This window comes from Ailuropoda melanoleuca, chromosome 2, assembly GCF_002007445.2.
Source record: "Ailuropoda melanoleuca isolate Jingjing chromosome 2, ASM200744v2, whole genome shotgun sequence".
In the NCBI taxonomy this organism is placed as follows: domain Eukaryota; kingdom Metazoa; phylum Chordata; class Mammalia; order Carnivora; family Ursidae; genus Ailuropoda; species Ailuropoda melanoleuca.
Window position 1 is genome coordinate 130,255,435 of NC_048219.1, and position 18,921 is coordinate 130,274,355.

The 18,921-nt window shown below is 38.5% G+C and overlaps 1 protein-coding gene across 9 annotated transcripts in view; it reads right to left on the reverse strand.

Moving 5' to 3' along the window:
- Positions 1-18,921, reverse strand: part of RBMS1 (RNA binding motif single stranded interacting protein 1) — a 221,131-nt gene that overhangs the window by 130,359 nt on the left and 71,851 nt on the right. The window lies entirely within an intron of this gene.

Genomic DNA, 18,921 nt, shown 5'->3' on the forward strand with positions numbered 1-18,921 from the left:
CCCGCTCGCTCCCTCCCGGGCTTGGGGCCGAGGCCGGGGCCGCGCCGCCCGGAGAGCCGCCGGCGCCCCCGCTCCGTGCAATGGTTGGGTCTGGCTCCCCGCGTGCCGCACATTCCTTGGAGTAGCCACCCCCCTCCCCTTTTCTTTTTTTCCCCTCGGCTTTTTGCCTAAGCACCAGCAGTAGCTTTGCACCCCTGCTCGAAGCCCCTTTTAAGGGTATGACTTCGGGGAGCACTCTGACACCTGGATAGTAACTGAACCAGTCCCGGGTCTTCTCTCTTCTTTCATCCTTCCAAACTACCCACCGCCCCCGCCCCCAGTCTCCCCCAAAAGGGTTCGAGCAATCGCTCCTACTTCAACCAACAAACCAGCCTTCCATCAAACCTCTGCAAATCGGAGTTCCCCAAAATCACAACGCTTAAATTTTAGCACGGAAAACAGGTCTTCACTCCCCACCCTCTCACCGCCAAGTGTGCACGGTAAAGTTCTGTACTTCGTTCCCATGCCAGAGTTTACCGGCTTACCTTCAAGATGACAATATCAAATAGCGAAAATCACTTACGGCCATTGGTTTGATAAGCCTTCCCTTAAACTGGAATAGTGTAATCCTTCTATACGTTAAATAATAGATGCCACCGAATGTGTTCTATTGAAGGGGCACAGAAACTGCAAAAAGGAGACAAAGGGAGGAGGTAGTTTCCTTTGTTTCCCAGTTGAAATCACCTAAGGCGCTCAAGAGGCCCCCTTTCTTGATCACTTTCAGGTTGGTGTATGAAGTCTAGAACCTGTACATTGCAGAAGGCCTCTACAGCAAGACCTGCAGGCAGACCCCGCAGGGTCTGGTAGGCTTGCCATCTTTCATGTTGGCCTGTTCAGCTGTATTACAGGGTAGTATCACAGCGGTATTACAAAGTTCTTCCCCTGGCCTCTGGCCTCTAACACCTTGGAAAGAGCCATCTGCCATGATAATGAAAAATCCTAACTCCTCTAAGAAGTGAAGTCACTCAACTTCTGGCTGCCATAAGGAAATCAAAGGGTCCGCTAGGGTCTTCTAGTGAAGCTGTGGCTATTCGATCTCAGGGTTCTGAGTTTGAGCCCCATGTTGCGTGTAGAGATTACTAAATAAATAAATAAACAAACAAAGGTGTGGCTCTTCAAAGGTCTTTCCAGCAGCAAGGAACTGAAAATATTCACCTTAGATAACCTGCTGGTGACTTAGCCACCATATTCCACCTCCATATTCCAAGATGCTCCCAACATTCTCCAGCAAAAGTGATGAGAACTAGCAAGTCTCACCTAATTAACAACTGTACACACAAAATATACATATATGTAATTCCTTATTCTTTCCATTAAAAACAAAAAGCAACAAAGGAACTTATTCCAGGCACAGTACTAGGTACACCGTGGACAAGAAAGAACTTGCTAGATAAAATTCACAGAAACATATCTGTCCTTTAAAGTGATTTAAATAAACACAGCACAACTAACATTCAGTTGCGTGTTAATATTACATATATGCTAGAACTATTTCCTACTACTCCGTGGGTTTACAATTGTTTCAGCTGTCAGTTTGCTGTCTCCTGTCACTAGGATGTTTTACTGCAAGTTATCAACCACAGATATAAAATAAAAGGTGTTAGGTAGAACTGTTCAAGTTACAGGCACCTTTTCCTGAGAACTTAATGCCCAGGACCCCAGAAGTTCAGACCTATCATCTACGGAAAAAATTCCACGTACAACCTCAGTTGTCATGATTGGTCTCTTAGGAAACCACAATCTAAACCACAAAGAACAGCATAGATTAATTTTTCTACGGCTCTGCTCTAAGTTCACAATACTTTTGATGTTGTGCTATTCTAGAATGCTAAGACGTGATCTGATACCCTGAAATAGTTTTATAGGGATAAGGCAAAATTTCAAGTGATAACAAAATTTAAGTTAGAATACTAAAATATACTAACAATACTTTATACTAAGTATACTAAGAATACATTAGTATTCTTATTAAATATAAATAATATTAAAAAGACTCTTTTTAAGAATTTAAAAGATTTCTAAATATCAGAAAAATATAGGGTCCTGTAATGATGAATGATATACAAGGAGAGAACACAAGGCATATATTTTTAAAAACAATGTCTACCAGCCAGGGTTCAAAAGTTTCAGACTTAGGGAGGTACTATACTCTTAACTAAATAACTCATTATAAAGAAAGGAGAAGATAGCCTCAAAGACTATAAAATATAATGAAGTCACTAAAGCCCAAATGATTCCAACCTAAGAGGAATAACAGAAATATGAAATCATGTGTGTGTATATATAATCAGTTATAGATATTCACAAGTGCTTAGTTGTAAATGATTACAGGGATAGAGCCTAGGGAGATTCATTTGGGAAAGTTTATTGACCTTTGAAACAAATATGTTTTAAGACAGACAAAGCAAGGAAACATTCCAGAGAAACTGCAAGTTATCATGGGAAGAGTAAGGGCTTTGGAATCTGTCCTGTAAATGCTCCTTCTCCTGAAAGGGAAACTGAGACTTTGCTGTCCGGGCAATCCTACAACACCCTCCACCCCCAGCTCAGCTGGTGGGTAAAGTTATGGGAATCTGACCCAAGAGCAGCCAATCCAGAGACAGGCCGGTGACCTATGACATGGTTCGGATAAAAAAAATGAACAGAGCCAATCAGATTCTCACCCTTGGGAATCTGATTCAGAAAACTCCAAGAGCTGAACTAGTTAGGAAAGGGGCAGAAACTGCAACAGTGCCAGGGGGTAGAGTTGAGGCCACAAAAAGCCAAAACCATATGCAAGCCAAGGTTATGAAGCAGCAGAAACTATGAGTAAACAGGAAGCTGCCTGGCAGCAAGCAGAGAGTAAAACAGACGCCAGGAGCGGGTGAGCACTTGGCCGTGAGATGGTGAAGGGAGCAGCAGTCCCTAGAGCTGCTTTGGCTTCCAACAGCCCCTTCATGTGTATACTTAACCCCACACCCCCCCCTTCTTCAGATGGCTTAAGTGAATCTGGATTTCACAATCCAAAGAACAAAATTTAAATAGCCGAACAGATCTGGCTCCACATTTCAGCTTCTCACTTACTAGCCACATGGTTTGGGGCAAGTGAGTTAACCTCTCCGAGTCCCAGACTCCTCACAGACTGTACATACAGTATACCAACAAAAGTGCCAAGCCCAATAAATGGCAGCTGTTATTATTGTTTTTCCAGGTTTTATAGCAGTGGTTTGTGGATTTAAGTGGGTGTACTGTATACATAACTGAAGCCTAGGACGTCTGGCTGACCATCAAAGAGCAGGAGCGAGGGTATAGATGGAACTGACAACAAGTAAAAAGAGCTTTCTAAGTCTGTGTACGCCACAGACTTAACTTTCAGAGGTTAAAAAAAAAAAAAGGGTGGCAAAAAGTCTATTTCAATAGCCTAGGTGCCCTGAAGTTTTTCTCCCGTATTTGTTTTTGTCCCATTTCCTTTAAAGTAGTTATGTGTTGGACCGGGATCATTTCGGTGTGAATGGGAAGACCGTGGGCAGCACCAGAGATCACACTCTGTATGGCAGGAAGAGTCTGCAAAGGAGGCTAATAAGGACTGAGCCCATCTCTGCAGAGGAGAGGAGACCCACAGGACCTCCAAGCATTTGTAGACCTGGAATTTGAGAATCTGAATTTAGGAGACATTTGTCCTAAGAAACAATCTGAGAATGTGACTTTCATTTATCAATCACTGGCAACAATCCTATGAAGTGGGAAGGGTGATTAGGCTCCATTTACAGAGGACAGGGAAAAAAGGACTGACTGACCTATCCATCGCTAGTAAGTAGCAAGAAAGTGCTAAAACTGAGGCCCGGATAGGGTTAAAAGACTTCATCCTGTGCTCCTTTAACTCTGTAATGCCATCTCCCCACAAAGCCTTATAAATAATGCTCCAATTCATAGGTGAGTACTGTAACCCCTACAGAACCCGAGTTACTATACACTAATAATGCAAGGCATTAAGTGGTAAGTCCCAGCCAGGTGGTCTAGACAAGTATGTGCTACAGGAGTCTGCAGGAGGGAAAGATCAATACAGGATATACAACATGGGTGGGGGAAGCTCAGATGTATACATGTTTTGTTTGACAGACATTTATAAAGAAGCACTATGCAGATGACCAGAAAAACAGACCTTGAGATAGAGGACTTGTATGAGACAGCATGTGGTTTTGGGGTGATAGCTGCTGAAATCACGGCTAATTAATGAACTCCCAGAAGGGAGCAGATGACAAAAAGTCAAAAGGCTAGGGAACCCCCTCATTCCAACCCACACATTACTGAGCCCCACAGAAGAGAGGAGCCTTTGAATGAAATTACTACAAAGAAAGCATGGTGAGGAAGTTAAGCTTTGAAAGAAGAAAAAAAAAATGGAGGCAGAGAAGATGTCCAATGAGATAAGAAAGAACAGAACATCTCTATCAACAAAAGAATAGATTCAAAGCAGGTTCCATCCTCTATCACTTATGCTAAAGCATTTCGGGCATCTTTTTTTTTTTTAATCTGGATCACATTAAAAACAGAAAGGACTCAAGGAAAAATTCACCCAACATTATTTCAAATTACAATCTTTAATGAATAAAATATAATCACATGGTATTGGTTAGTATAAGCTGTTCACACTAAAAAATTGTTTACATTTGAGCATCTGTATGTTTAAAAGCTCACAAAGCCTCTGGCTCCCAGAAAAAAAGAGACAGAAAAAAAAAAAAAAGAAAGAAAGAAAAAATGAGGTCAGCAGATTCTTTAAATTTCTGTTCTTTCCTGGTACAAAATAGAGTTGATAAAGTACCCAATTTCTAAAGTAGCAGCAATATTTTCTATTATTTACTATTTTGCTTTTTAAAAAATCTACGATCCTTATTCTAGACTTAAAGCCTCCCAAGACACACATAAAATCATATGTGTATAAAAATGAAGCCACTATAATAAAACTATAGCTCCATAGCTAAAATCCTAGAACGCATACAGAACGACATAAACATAGCCGTATTCTGCAGAGTCTGGCCGCAAGCAATAAGCCAATGATTCTTATATCTATTCTGGGGAACCAAACAGAACAGACTTTGCCCTACTACTGCTCCTCTGCATGGACTAATAAATAATAGCTGTCATTTATTGAGTGACTATTATATTCCAGGCACTCTCAGCATGTCCCTTGCTCTGTCTCCCTGTCTCTCTCACACACATACAATCATGAGGCAAGAACACTTATCCCACTTTACTGAAGAGAAAACTGAAGTACTCAAGCTTGGAGGTTTAAGGAACTTTCCCAAAGCCACAGATCCAATACATGATGGAACTGGGGTTTGAACTCAGGTGTCTCTGATTCCAAAGTCCCCTGCCTCCAATAAGACTCATAATAGTCATTATAATTCTTAGCTAAGGGTCAAGTCCAAACTCCGTAAGGGAAAACTTAAGAGCTCAAGACTAAGTGTGTATCTTCCTCAGTTACCATCTATGTGACTGACCTTTAGGCAAGTCACTTAAAAAGGGATACGGAATAACGCTGAATTTTCATTCAGTTGAATACGAAGGCAAGCTTTCCAATATTAGAATACAGAGTCAATAGTACAGATATCCATTCTCACCTAACCTAGCTCCTAAATCTCTTTTAACTGATGGTTACTAAGATATAAGTCCTCTCTTGAACCAGTTTTATTTTCTGGGATAGTTGGTAGGATGGCGTTGGGAGAGATGCAAAAAGAACTACCTTCTAGAAGCTGGGATAGTGATTAGGTGGAAGGTAGTTCCAGAAACCTGCACGGGAACTGAAAACATATTTTCCCTTGAAAGTAGTAGCAGACCACATTAGTGATTCGTTTCATTGTGGGATTCATAGATGCTTATAGGTCAACTAAAATCTTAATCACTATCTAGGACATTTCTCTCTATGGCAAACATCCTCCAAATCTGAAGCAAATCATTTACACTAAAAAACTTTCGGATATATTCTGTTCACAAGTTAGTGATCGCCCTGCTCTTACAGAATAGTTAATTAGGGGCACCTGGGTGGCTCAGTCGGTTAAGCATCTGCCTTGGGCTCAGGTCATGATCCCAGGGTCCTGGGGTAGAGCACCACAGCAGGCTCTCTGCTCTGCGGAGAGCCTGCTTATTCCTCCCCCTCTGTCTGCCTCTCCCCCTGCTTGTGTGCACACATGCGCTCTATCAAATAAATAAATAAAATCTTAAAAAGAACAGTTAGTAAAATTCAAAGCTTACTCATATTTCTGGAATCATGGTTCTCTGTAAGTTAAATTTCTTTTCCAAAGTTTTTCTATAAAAATAGCTATGTGGGTTCTTATTCTTTTCAAAAAAAAAGAAAAAATCTGGGACAGGGGAAGGCTATATGAATTAAAAATTCAAGATTTTTGTCTTTATTTTATACTACATTGAATTTACATCAAATTCTAAAACAAAATAAAAAAGAGTCAACTACTTGGAAAACCAGGGCAAAGAGCTCCGCTTCTCATTAACTGTGGATTACTGTTTTCCTAAATTACCTGGATGGATGCCTCAATCCTCTATCTTCCTTGACTGTGGAAATCTAGTATTGGAGCTGTTATTCTCCATTCCTATAGCAAGCCTATAAGAAAACAAGTGCTTATTTTCAGAATTCTTCGAGATAATTCAATGACTTGTCCATGAATTAGAGTAAAATGTACAAATTATGGAAGATATGAGATGATCTTTGAAATTACAGTTTCCCTAAAGAGATGGAAGTAACATAATCATCTACTGTGTGTGAGGAAAGAAAAGGGCTGAGGTGAGCAAGGGAGGGGCTGCTGTGCTGTGGGAAGAGCCATCACATCTGTCTCTTGTTACTTGGGAAGAGACAGAAAGGACTTAGGGTTTCAACAGAATTTGTAGAAAACTAGAGGCCCCCCCCAAAAAAATCTCGAAATCATGAAAAACAAAATTCAAACCTGGAATGACCATCTCCTTCCCATGAGTAAAAATCAACTGCTGGGATGACAACTTCGAGAGTACAGAGAGAACAACTGTACGTGGGATACACAAAACCTTCCTGTAAGCTCAGACTGACAAAGGTTATCCTAAGACTTTCCTAAACGTCTGGGGGACATAACCAATGGTTACCCAAAACCTGGGATCCATAGCACAAATGAGGTTTTAAAAGCATTTAAAAACAAAGGAGAAAAAAACCCCAATGAAACAGTTTCCTTTCTCTTCCACTGCTATGATAACCATTAAACGATGTCCATTTCATTCAAACAGGAGGGTGATAGGACAATTAATGATGTCCTTTAAGTAAATGGGATGCTGAGATGCCTTTCATTCTCCACTGAATTATAAATGTAAAGGTTCAAACAAGAGAATAAAAAATTAGAAATGAATTTCTATTCAGCTGAGTATATACAATGGCAAATTTTCCAACATCAGAATATTTAGTTAAAAGCCCTGGAATGGGCTTTAAATACAGAGCTTATAAAAATTCCCCACCCTAAGTGTCCTTAAGAATGACTAGTTCTGGGTTATCTAATACACTGAACACATGGGGCAAACAGATGACAAACCTGTCGCAAATTGATACTCCCCAAGCGAAGACAAGGAGAATGAGGAAATTCTGATGTTGTCAGGACAATATGACTGATCATGACATCAGCAATTCCTAATTCCAAACTATAAAGAACACTCCCAGAATGCTGACAAGATATTAAATGGATCCTGCCAGAACCACCCTCTTTTCAGCTTCCTACCTAATATTTCATCTAATGGCAAATATATAATGTTTCAACTAAAGGATTATTAAGTGTTAAAATCCTGTTAAATTCTCAGGGTACATAACCGTATTGAAGTCTCAGGGAAGGAGGCAGGGCAGGCATTCTCCACTTCTTTTGAACAGGTGAGACAGCCTCAGGTAGATTAAACAATGTGCCCAAGGTCATGAAGCCCGGAAATACAGAATCTCAGGGTTGGAAAGAATTATTAAGGGTCAGGCCCTGTGCCTGGCATATAATAATCATTCAATAAGTTTTCCAATAACGGAAGGAATGCTACTGTCTCTCCTCGGACTCCCTGACCAAAAATAAATTCATTTTATCTATCCATATTTAGCTGTATCTATTACAAAGTTCTATGTTAAATGGTCGCCAAATCTAAACCTATGTATCACAGTCCAACTCCAGAACTAGTCCATGTCTTCTATAGATTGTGTAGGGCTTTCTCTCTGTATTCCACACTTCCTTACCCATAAAAGTGAGGGAAGAAGCATCTTATTTTGAGCCTTAACAATCTTATAAGATTGCTTAAAAAGTCTGTAAATCTCTGATGAGTTGCTTAATCCACTGTCCTGTATAGAATACATTTCGTTACAGTCGTGAATGGATGAGGCAAGCCAGCCTTCGGATACACACACACACATACAAGAAGCTGAAATGATGATTGTCTGAAGTCAGAAAGAGCAGAATCTAAGAAATGGAGTGATCAAATCCTAAAGAATAAGCTTCATAGATTATACTAAACGTGATGAGTTTTCATTCTAATTTTTAGATCACTTGGGATCATAAGAGGGGTTGGAATAAACGACGCATTTTGCATTTGTGTGTGACTTATTAAGGAAATAGGAGTCCACAACCAGATGGTTTCTCTTGACCTAAACTGTTACCATCAGAATAAATCTTCTTGCTTTACTTTTTGGGGAAAAGAGCAATGTCCTACTCATCTCTCTGAGATCAGCGTCCTATAAATATTTGGATATAAGCTGTATATCATGCAATCTAAAATGCCGCTGATGATGAGATGCTTGACAATTACTGAGATATTAACAGTTGAAAAAAATGGACAACAGTAATTATCAGACATCATAAATTATACAATGGATTCTTCTTTCAGAGAGGTTGAAATGTGAAAAAGGTGAGTCTTAGATTCTGTATAGATGGCACACAGGTGCATGAATACCATGCATATGAATGCACACACATGTTCTTTTTATTCATAGCCGAGGCTGGAGAAATATATTTTTTCAAACACTCATTTTTAACCTTCCTAAGAACACAGAGCTACTAAGAGGTTACAAGTAAATGACTCACAGACTGAGTTTTTCCAAGGAGATCTGACTGTGTGTCTTAGGACGAGTGGGCATAGTCTTAGACTTAAGAAGGAGGAGACACTTTACCCTCATCTCACAAAGGCATCCATCACAAAGGAGCAAGCTGAACAGTCTGCTTCCCTCCTCAGCCATCTCCCCACAATCATATCAGATTACACCCATAGTGTTTTCTACAGTGCATTTATGTAATACGAAAGGGCAAAGGGAGAGGAGCCTAAATCTGTAGATATTTATCAGACTTCTGCATTCCACACTTCTTGCTATTAGCGCTTTAAAGTTGTCAGTTGCAAAGAGAACTTGAGAACATTCGTCCTGTACTGTTACATCCTTATCATGTTTTAGTCACATGGATGCATGCACACAGACATACACACACATTTCAAAGATCGGGTCTCGGTACCGTTTCCGCTCACGGCATCGATTCAAACCTACAAGGCTTACAAATAGATTTCCATCTTTTTGCAGGACGTGGAATGCCAGTTCTCAGTCTTCCTCCAGCTTCAGATTGCAAAAGCAACGTTTACATGAATCAGGGAGGTCAGATATAAAAGACATACATTTAAAATGGTTATCACAATCCTTAAAATTGATATGAAATTACAAAGTGAATCAAAAACAATAACTTAGCAGATAAGATGACCCCATTATAGAGAAAAAACACAAATGGTTTACTTGGAGCAAGGAGGATATTAGTAGATGCTACTATCTGATACTTCATATTTGTTCAGGATGTGACTAGCCCCTTGCATTTCCTCCTTCTTCCTTATGCAGCTTTCCTTTTAGTCTTTTCACCGTTGGTGTGAAGACAAAGCCAATATGAAAAAGTGAAACAAACTGGTCAGTCCATTAACTGACAACAGGTTGAACCAACCTACAGTCTGGAACAACCTGTAGTCTCCAAAGGCCTGGAGATTATCTATAAATTTCATTTATCTATAATGTTTCCCTTGTAATAAAAGAAAACTGTAATTGATATCACAATGAAAATTATCTTATAGGAATTATTAACACATCAAACCGCTAATATATCCCAAGCACCTAACTCAGGGCCTGGAACATATTAGGCATTCAAATATTGCTTCAATGAATGAATGAATGAATGAATGAATGAATGAATGAATAATGTCTTCAAAATTCAGGAAAGTCCCATTTGAAGAGATATTATTATTCCATAAGAGTCAAACAAGCTTAATAATTTTGAGACATGTTAATTCAATGATAAATTATAAATTCTAATTTATTAGCCAAACTTCTTCAGTATTAGAGAATATCATTCCAGGATCTGTAATTCATGATCTCTTGAGTGATTTGTAAATATATCCTATTTTAGGGGCTCTTTTAAGAAGCCTTAGAATTAATTTAAGCTATTTACCACGAACATCATTAAGTATATCAGGCTACAAAATATCGCAAATCACTGTAGAATACTGTTTTACTCCTGTCTCTCTATCTCCTTCCCCTTTATTTAAAAAAATCATAATTTAAGTATTTGATGATTACCAAATTTTTTAAAAGTAGGTGTACAAGCCCTTGTAATGGAAAATCATGTAGTACATTTCATTCTGTTACACAATAGTTTTAGAAGTTCTATTAGTAAATAAAAATGGACAACTTGTTGAGAATTGCTGAAGCTCATCTTTCTACTTTGATGTATGTTTGAAAATTCCCACAACCAAAGTATTTTTAGATGATATGTACTAAAATCCTTGTGGGGTTAATTTTCAGAGGATCCAGAAACCAAGGCAAATGGATTCTTGATGCTCCAACACCTAGAAAGGACTCCGTAGTTGAAGTTTTCTTTTAAATAACTACTTTATCTGCCCATTTTACCCGTTCCTCTATGAATCTCTCCTTAAAAAAAAAAAAAAAAGCAAAAAACCCAAACATTTGAAGTTGAGATACAAGATGACAGTCTAGATAGTAAAAAGGTAATGTGCTTCTGTTAGAAAATGCCACAAATCCAATTGATCAAACAGGACTCAGCCAATTTCTACACTTGACAGTGAAAATACATGATTTCTAAATCAGCAGCATTTCTTTGGTTCTTACTGACTCTCTCCTTTGTCCGTATCTATTATCTATTAGTTTCCTCAAGCTAGAATTGCTGGAATGTCTTCTCTTTCTCCCTCCGACAGGTCCTTATTAATTCCAAATTGTTACGTACATTGCTTCCAAATATCTTCTTCAGGACCTCTTAGGTCCTATCATTCTACTTCCTAAAATCTCCATGCAAATCTGTGCCTATCACTTGTAAAGCACTCCACTTCTATCTCTTTACCCCCTTTCCCTCTCTTCCAATCACTGTTCTGTTTTGGCTGCCTGCGAACTCACTCTGTTCTGGCTCTGAGTTTTGCCAGGAAACAGCCTCTGTTTTTCCATCAGCCAAACCACATTCATCCCTCCCTGTTTACTCTGTTGAAATCACAGTTTATGGGCCACCCCCTCTGAGTTTTTCCTACTCTCATCTATTTTCCAAGAGCTCGCACTATATTTTCTAAGGACTGTATTAATGCCTAAATCAGGTCAACCTAGTGTCTATTCATCATAAAGTCCTCTGCTGCTGAAACTATGGCCAAGGTCGGCCAAGTACTCTCCACTACTTACTACGCTGAAAGGCGTCCTCGGAGAGCTCGGCAAGTCCTTAGGGACCTGGCTACTCCGTAAGGCAGCTGTTTTTAGGCCCAGCACACCTGAAGAATGCAATAGACTCCCATCAGTCACTGTGTCTTACTCTGCACCATTCGGAGTCAGAGATGATGAGGACATACTCTCCCACCCTTATCTGAATGGTGTTGTTATAAAGAACGAAACAGAGAGTGGTTACAGGAACCCAGAAAAGATAAGCATTGAACTTCAGCGCTCCTGTGCTCATGTGCACGCCTTCTCTCACTCTCTCTCTTCCCTTCCCTCCCTCCCTCTCTGCCTCTCTGCCTCCCCCAGGTTTGTCTCTCTCCCTCCCCATACATATGTATATGGGTATATATATATATATATATTATATATAATAGATATAATTTATAGATATCAATACAATAGATATATCTATAACCTATTATACATATATAAAGCTCTGCTCTAAAAAAGAGAAAGAAAGAAACCTTGCTATAAACTATATGAAAATTACAGCCTCTTGACCTAAGAAGGCTTAGGAATGATTGTTTTCTCGAGTGAGCATATATTAATAAAACCCAAGATGGTACCAAAATGCATTTTAGAGTGATTAAGCAGCTGAGGAGGACCTCCCCCTGATGACATAACTTCCCTTGAAACTTCAGCGGTTGATTCTTGTGTCTTCCCCACACCTCTTCCTCGTTCTCAATGCAAAACAGCACAGCCCTCGAAATGCACTCCATCTCCGTCTCTCACCTATAAACTGCCATTTCTGCTGAAAGCCCGCTGCTGTCCACCATACGGAGGAACGGACAGACACGAGCTTTCGACAGAAATTGCCCCGTTCAAAAGATAACTCTACCACTTGCTAGTTTAGCAATCTTCACCTAAATCTGTTTAACTGTAAAAAGAGAAAAGAGACAGTATCTCCCTTACAGTTTTGGGGGAGAAGCAAATTAGACACATCAGTTTGTTAAATCACAGCGATCACTTATCATTTACTTACCTTCAGATAATTTAGCACAAAGCTAAGAGCTTTTCCTAGTTGATACGATGTCACCTAAAACCCCAACCCTGCAGATCCTTGAACTCCACTACAACAAAACCTGACTATCCACTTTTCTTCAAGGACTAATATCACTGCATGACATCAAGTTCTGAAATTATCACTCTTCCATCTCTTCTGCACCCTTAATAAAAAGTAATACTATTAGATTACATTTTTTTTGAGTGCATAATGTGCCAGGCATTGTTACAAGTATTTTACAGGCATTGTTTCATTACTCTTCACACCACCATCATTCTTCCCATCCCACATGTAGAAACATAAGCTTCCTCTTTATTGTCTTTATGCGCCCATTCCTCTGTTCTGTCAGGTCACAGCACCCCCTTCCCTTCTCAAGCTGTTATTCCTTCTCTCCTTCTTTGCCAGAGTTCTTGGAAGACTGTTCATCAGAGGATGTTTGCTCGTCTTCACTTCCCATTCTAGTTACAGACTACCGTACTATGGCTTGTGCCCCCACCACTCACACACAAGCACCTCTTCATCCTCTCATCTAACATTATGTAGTTCCGTCACTCATCTTCGTGGAATTCCAAGATGTCTACTCTTTTGGTCATCTTCCTTTGCCCTCTTTTCTTCCCTGCTCTAGATTTTTTTCCATATAGGTGTTTACCCACAACTAGCACTCCACATCGAGAAGTCCAATCTCAGCTTTTCTGTAGGGATCCAGATCCACGGTTCAGACTTCCTTGAGCCTCTGTTTCCCCTGGTCAGCATTCACTGCTTTCCTCTGGTGTCGCCACTGAAATCAATATGCTCCCTACTATGGCCACTCATACCGTATTTTGGTTCTATCTGTGTGTTTCACTGGAATATAAGCTTGTCAAGAGCTAGGGGTCTATCTTAACACCTTGCACATAGTTGCAACTCCACAAACAAGTTATTTTAAATTTATTGACTTATGAATCCAAGAAAAGAGTCCCATTTTCATAAAATTAAAGAGGATATTTTCCTCATACTCATGTAGCACTTTTATGTTCTATTTTGTTTTTGTTTGTTTTCACACAGAAAATCTTCAGAATCTGTGAAGCACTTTTTCCCTAATGAGGGAAAATACTCTCAAATGCATTTGAGAATGCTGATCATTTCCGAAGTGCAGTGGGAATGGAAGCCCCATTAACTGACCACTTTGGATATTCATGCTCTTGGAGGGACAGCTGAGCAACTGAATTTTAAAATGCTTTTCAGAGTCCTGAACCCAATTTTTAGTTGAAAACCTTTAAACGAGAAGAAAAATTACACATTTGGGTCTAATTATATCTACGCTCTACTTATAAACTATTATACAAATGGCAGAAATAAGCAAAGATTTGATTTTACAGAATGAGCTTCAGAACCTTTCGTAGTTAAAAAGAAAAAAAGTGAGCAAAGGGGTGAAGAATTGAGAACTCCTTTCAGGTGTTTACCTTTATACCCCGAGCAACCAAGAGCTAAACGATGAGCAGCTTTAGGAAGGCATGGGAGTTTAAAAACAGTCATAAAAGGGATGATTGCGTTAAGGCAACCAGGAATGGAGAATCTATTCACAGACAAATAATTAAAATTAAGATCTGAAGCCCCCAATTATCTCCATTCCTAACAGTATGGATGTGTACAGCTGCCTAAAAGGGGCAGCATGAAGTGGGAGAATTTAAAGTATCCTTTAACGTGATAGTCTGGACTCTCAAGTTTAAACATACACAATTCTTCGGTGCCTCTGTAAACAAGTCCTTTTTTACTATTATTACAGTGAATTCTTTTTAAGCTAAAAGTCTCTTCAAATTTTCAAAATATCTTTTCTCTCCCAGCTGCCTTTTCATTATTTTGTATATTATTAGCTCCTTTAAAGTTTGATGAAAAGAGAAGATAACTTGCTCTTTACATCCCTTAACGATGTTCCTCATCTGTTCGTTCAGACAGAATTTACGGGGAGCCTAGCATAGGCAAATGGCCGGGTGCCGGGCCTCGCAAGGGAGGCCATGAAGGAGCTGGGGGCCATGACTAAGCTGAAGCTGGCAGGATGCAGAAACAATGAGACAGAGGAATCATCACTTGTAATACTGACTCACAGAGCAGGGGTTTTCAACAACACTGAGACTCACAGCAGTGGAGGAAGGAGATGCTGGCGAGCAGCACAGTAGCCAGACACAGACTCCAGCTGAACAAAGAGCAACCGGGTGACCGAAAGGGTGGAATTTCAAGGGGAAAAATTCAAACCTCCTGTTCCTGAATTTGTGCCTTGAACTGAGAGTGGTCATCCAGTGGGTCTCCAGAAGGCCACAACCACTGTGGTTCCTGCCCGACCCAAAGGCCTGCGAAGGCAGCTTTCCTGGGTTCCCCTGAGGTCTGGTCTCATAGCTGAGATTCTGATGCTCTTATATATTCTCAGAACCGTCACACCCTTACTACTTAACACAAACGGTAGTGCGTTCTACTACGCGCAATCCAAAGCATCTTACTAAACAAATACTAACAGAGTTGAATAAGAAATTGCTTCTTGGAAGTTAGCACTTAGCAAAATCAAGCTATTTCAAGAGGGAAATAATATGATGTCAGGCAGTACCACCTGCTTATTAAGACAAATTACTAAATTATTTCCATTTTCTTTCAAATCATTTATTATTAACAAAATTGCCCTCATTTTACCTATATGATCAGCAAGTACTGCATTCATCTTTCTTATCATTCCAATTAAAGGGTTGCTTGGTGTCCAAAAAACAAACAAAAAAACACAAGTTTCTCATATATAATCTGAGCTGTCTCAAATTCTGTAAAAGGTATGACAAGATATAGCCTCCCCTCCCCAACTCCCCGCAAAACTCTCATACACATTAGACTATGCTTCATCAAACTTAACATGCCTTCAATGTTTTTCAATGTCTCTAAAATAAACTAACAATTGATATGTAAGAGATAATGCTATTTGCTACAAATACTTCTAAAAAGTGTATATATGATGTATTGTTTAAGTAAGTCTTAGAGATTCGAGTTTGGTTTTAAGTGTATGTGCTTTAAATCAAAGGAGGCATCTTATTGCTATTAGCAGCCAACAGATTTTTGATAAGATGATCTTAAGGGATGTGTTATATTTTGGGAATGAGCACTTCCTTTCCAGATTTGTGCTCCCGCCTCATTCCCTGGTGATTTCTAAACAACCTAGGGGTCACAGTGGCCTCTCTTTAATTAGTATCTCACTAGAGGGAGGGGAACATGTCCAGAGGAAAAGAATGCACGAAAACATTATAAACAAAAGTCTTCAAGGCAACTTAGTGATTTCGTCAGGGAGCGAAAAAAGCCAGGTTCCTTCTTTGTTACCAACGTAAAGCGTGAAATGGTTTTGATTTCTACAAATTGAGAAGGCTGGAATTTTTATGTATGTTTGTTAACTCTAGCTTAATGTGTTAGACTTTATCTCTATTTTAATTTGATGGCCTTGATTGAAATCTATACATTCACTGTTTGGACAGCAAAAGAGTGATCTGTAATGTAAACAACTGATTCAAGTAAAAACTTTTCCATCTAAGGCATGATTTTATTAGGGTTTAGCAATATCCAAGTTATAGTCAAACAACATTTTCTCTTTTAAAAATAAAGAAGTATTACAAAAAATAAAAAAATAAAGAACATTATTTAAGAGAATAAAAGTCAGTAATATCTGCCCAAAAGATGATTTTAAATAGATATTAAATAGCTAAGCTGTACCTCTCATATTTATATGCATAAATCTTATAAGCCAGGAACAAAGATTCTATTTAAATTAGGCCCCATGACACAAATGAAGGAATGAATGAATGAGTGAATGTAACTGAATCAAAAATAAATTTTGCCTGAAACCCAAGAATAACACAATTTAAAAATTCTGCAAAGCCTAAAAAATGTAAGTATGTACGTATATGTATGTGTATATATTTTAGATATATCTATCTATATGAGTGTGTGTAGAAAGATAGATAGAGATTCCATATAAATACCATTCCACAATGGAATTATATTTTCAAAATACCAAAGGGTAAAATTTTTGAAAATTATTATGGTTCTGTATACAAATAGGCAATGCTTTTGGATTCTTAAATTTTCAGTTAAAAACACTGACACTGATTAATGGTTTCTATTGGGTACCATTTACAAGAAGTCACCTCAGCAGGGTGCCCGTGTCCAGTTTCATAATCACATAGTACACTCACCCTACAGGATTATGTTCCAGGCAAGTTCGCATGTAAAGTTGAATTTCATTCTCTTCAGGAAGTGACTTTTACTCAAGATTGAATACAGCTGTTAGCACAGACCACTGTTCCAAAAACATTTCTATGAGAACTGGAAGAAAACACCATTTTAAGAATTGCAAATTCACTTTCATTATTCCAAATCTGTGCAAGTAAATGGGAGGGGAAGCTTTGGTCTCTGTTAGTTAAATTAGGTTTTCATAAATATTCAAAAGAAAACCTGCAGGGTGGTTGGAAGATGGCTATGAGACTTTCCATGTACTCTGTAGTCTATATATTTTAATAACCTGACCACCAGTTTGTTTACAACAAATTTAGTGCCACATTTTTTTACTTCAAAAATCAATGCTATCTATACCGGCACTTAATTTTTTCTTAAGTTTCACTCTCTAATACAACTTGGTTTTCTCTCTTTATATTCACAGAAGTGAAGCCTGGCAAATAAAGTGGGGCCTCAACAGAGGAAACGCTGCCAGCTAAAAACACCGGATGTAATCGAGACCACAAGAGACACATACTGGGTTATAAATGTCGAACTAAAAAGAGGTATTGGACAGAAACAGTCTAACTTTTCATTGGGTAGTTTAATTGTTTTTATAAAATCTTACTAGTTCATAGTTTACTCCCAAACTAAACATAATCTCTGGGAATTATTAGGATGATCCTGGGTTCTGTTTTCTGGAGTTTTAAAAGGAAAAAAAAAATCTATGGATTCTTTTTTTTTTTTTTAAAGATTTTATTTTTAAGTAATCTCTACACCCAATGTGGGGCTTAAACCCACAATCCTGAGATCTACCAACTGAGCCAGTCAGGCACCCCAAAATCTCTGGATTCTTACCTACCTTCCCTGGCCACTCTCCTATCTTTTGGGGAAGATGAGAGGGATGAAAGTCTCCGCCAGCCAGACAAGACAATGCAGTACAAGGAACTTGGATCAGCCTCAGCAAATAGTTGAGAAAACAGCATTTTTCTAAGAATATCTTTGCTGACAGCATTACAGAAAATGTCCTTTTCAAAAAGAAATTAGAATAAATCTGCCTGTAAACAGACAGGTAACAAAGTTAATGAGTATTATTAACTCTCTTTGGTGGTGGGTGGGGAGAGGAAAATTTGATGTACAAAGTCCATAGTAGCTATTTTTCTATTCCCACCCTTTGACGTGCTTCCTTTTTGTACAGTGATGGTGATAGCTATGATGAATATTGTTTCCCAAGCAGCTATGAAAATCAAAACATGAACTTTTTTTAAGAGGAAAACATAAGGTTTTGGCACCTTTTTTTTTTTTTAATTTGGCTATCAGCGCTTTCCAAGCTTCACATTTCAATAGTTATCTACTGCTCTCCTTCTAAAGAATTTTGCAATTAAGTACATGTATCTGTTCAAAAAAATATTCTTCAGACAAAAATTAAAAATTCAATTTACTTTTTAATCAGGGATCAGGATATTTTAGTTGTCAAAATATAGTAATTTTTACTTAAGACTTTGATTGATGAGAGCAGTTAACAGTTTTTACAACTTTAAAAAGTTAAGAAGTCTCCTTTCAATATTTTTCATAAAATATGACCAAAGTTTCTTAGGAGAGTGAACATTTCTCATAAAGGAGGAAGAAATCCTATCATCTCACACAGGAGAAAGCATACACCTCAGTAAGAGCCACTCATTTCTGAAACTGCGTTCCGTTATATAGGTCAGCCATCTTACAATTTCAAGCAAGCTCTTTGGGAAAAGAATGAAATCTTCTGCCACTAGAGGGAGTTCAAAATTCCCTTTGTATCAATAAACATCTAGAGTGAATTTAACTTCTGAAACAATAAAAAGTAGGATTGTAGTACATTTCTTTTTCACTAAACAATAAGACTAAATCAGGAATTAGGTTTTTAGGAGATATATTTTTCCCTTCAACTAGAATAACTACTATGGATATATTTGAT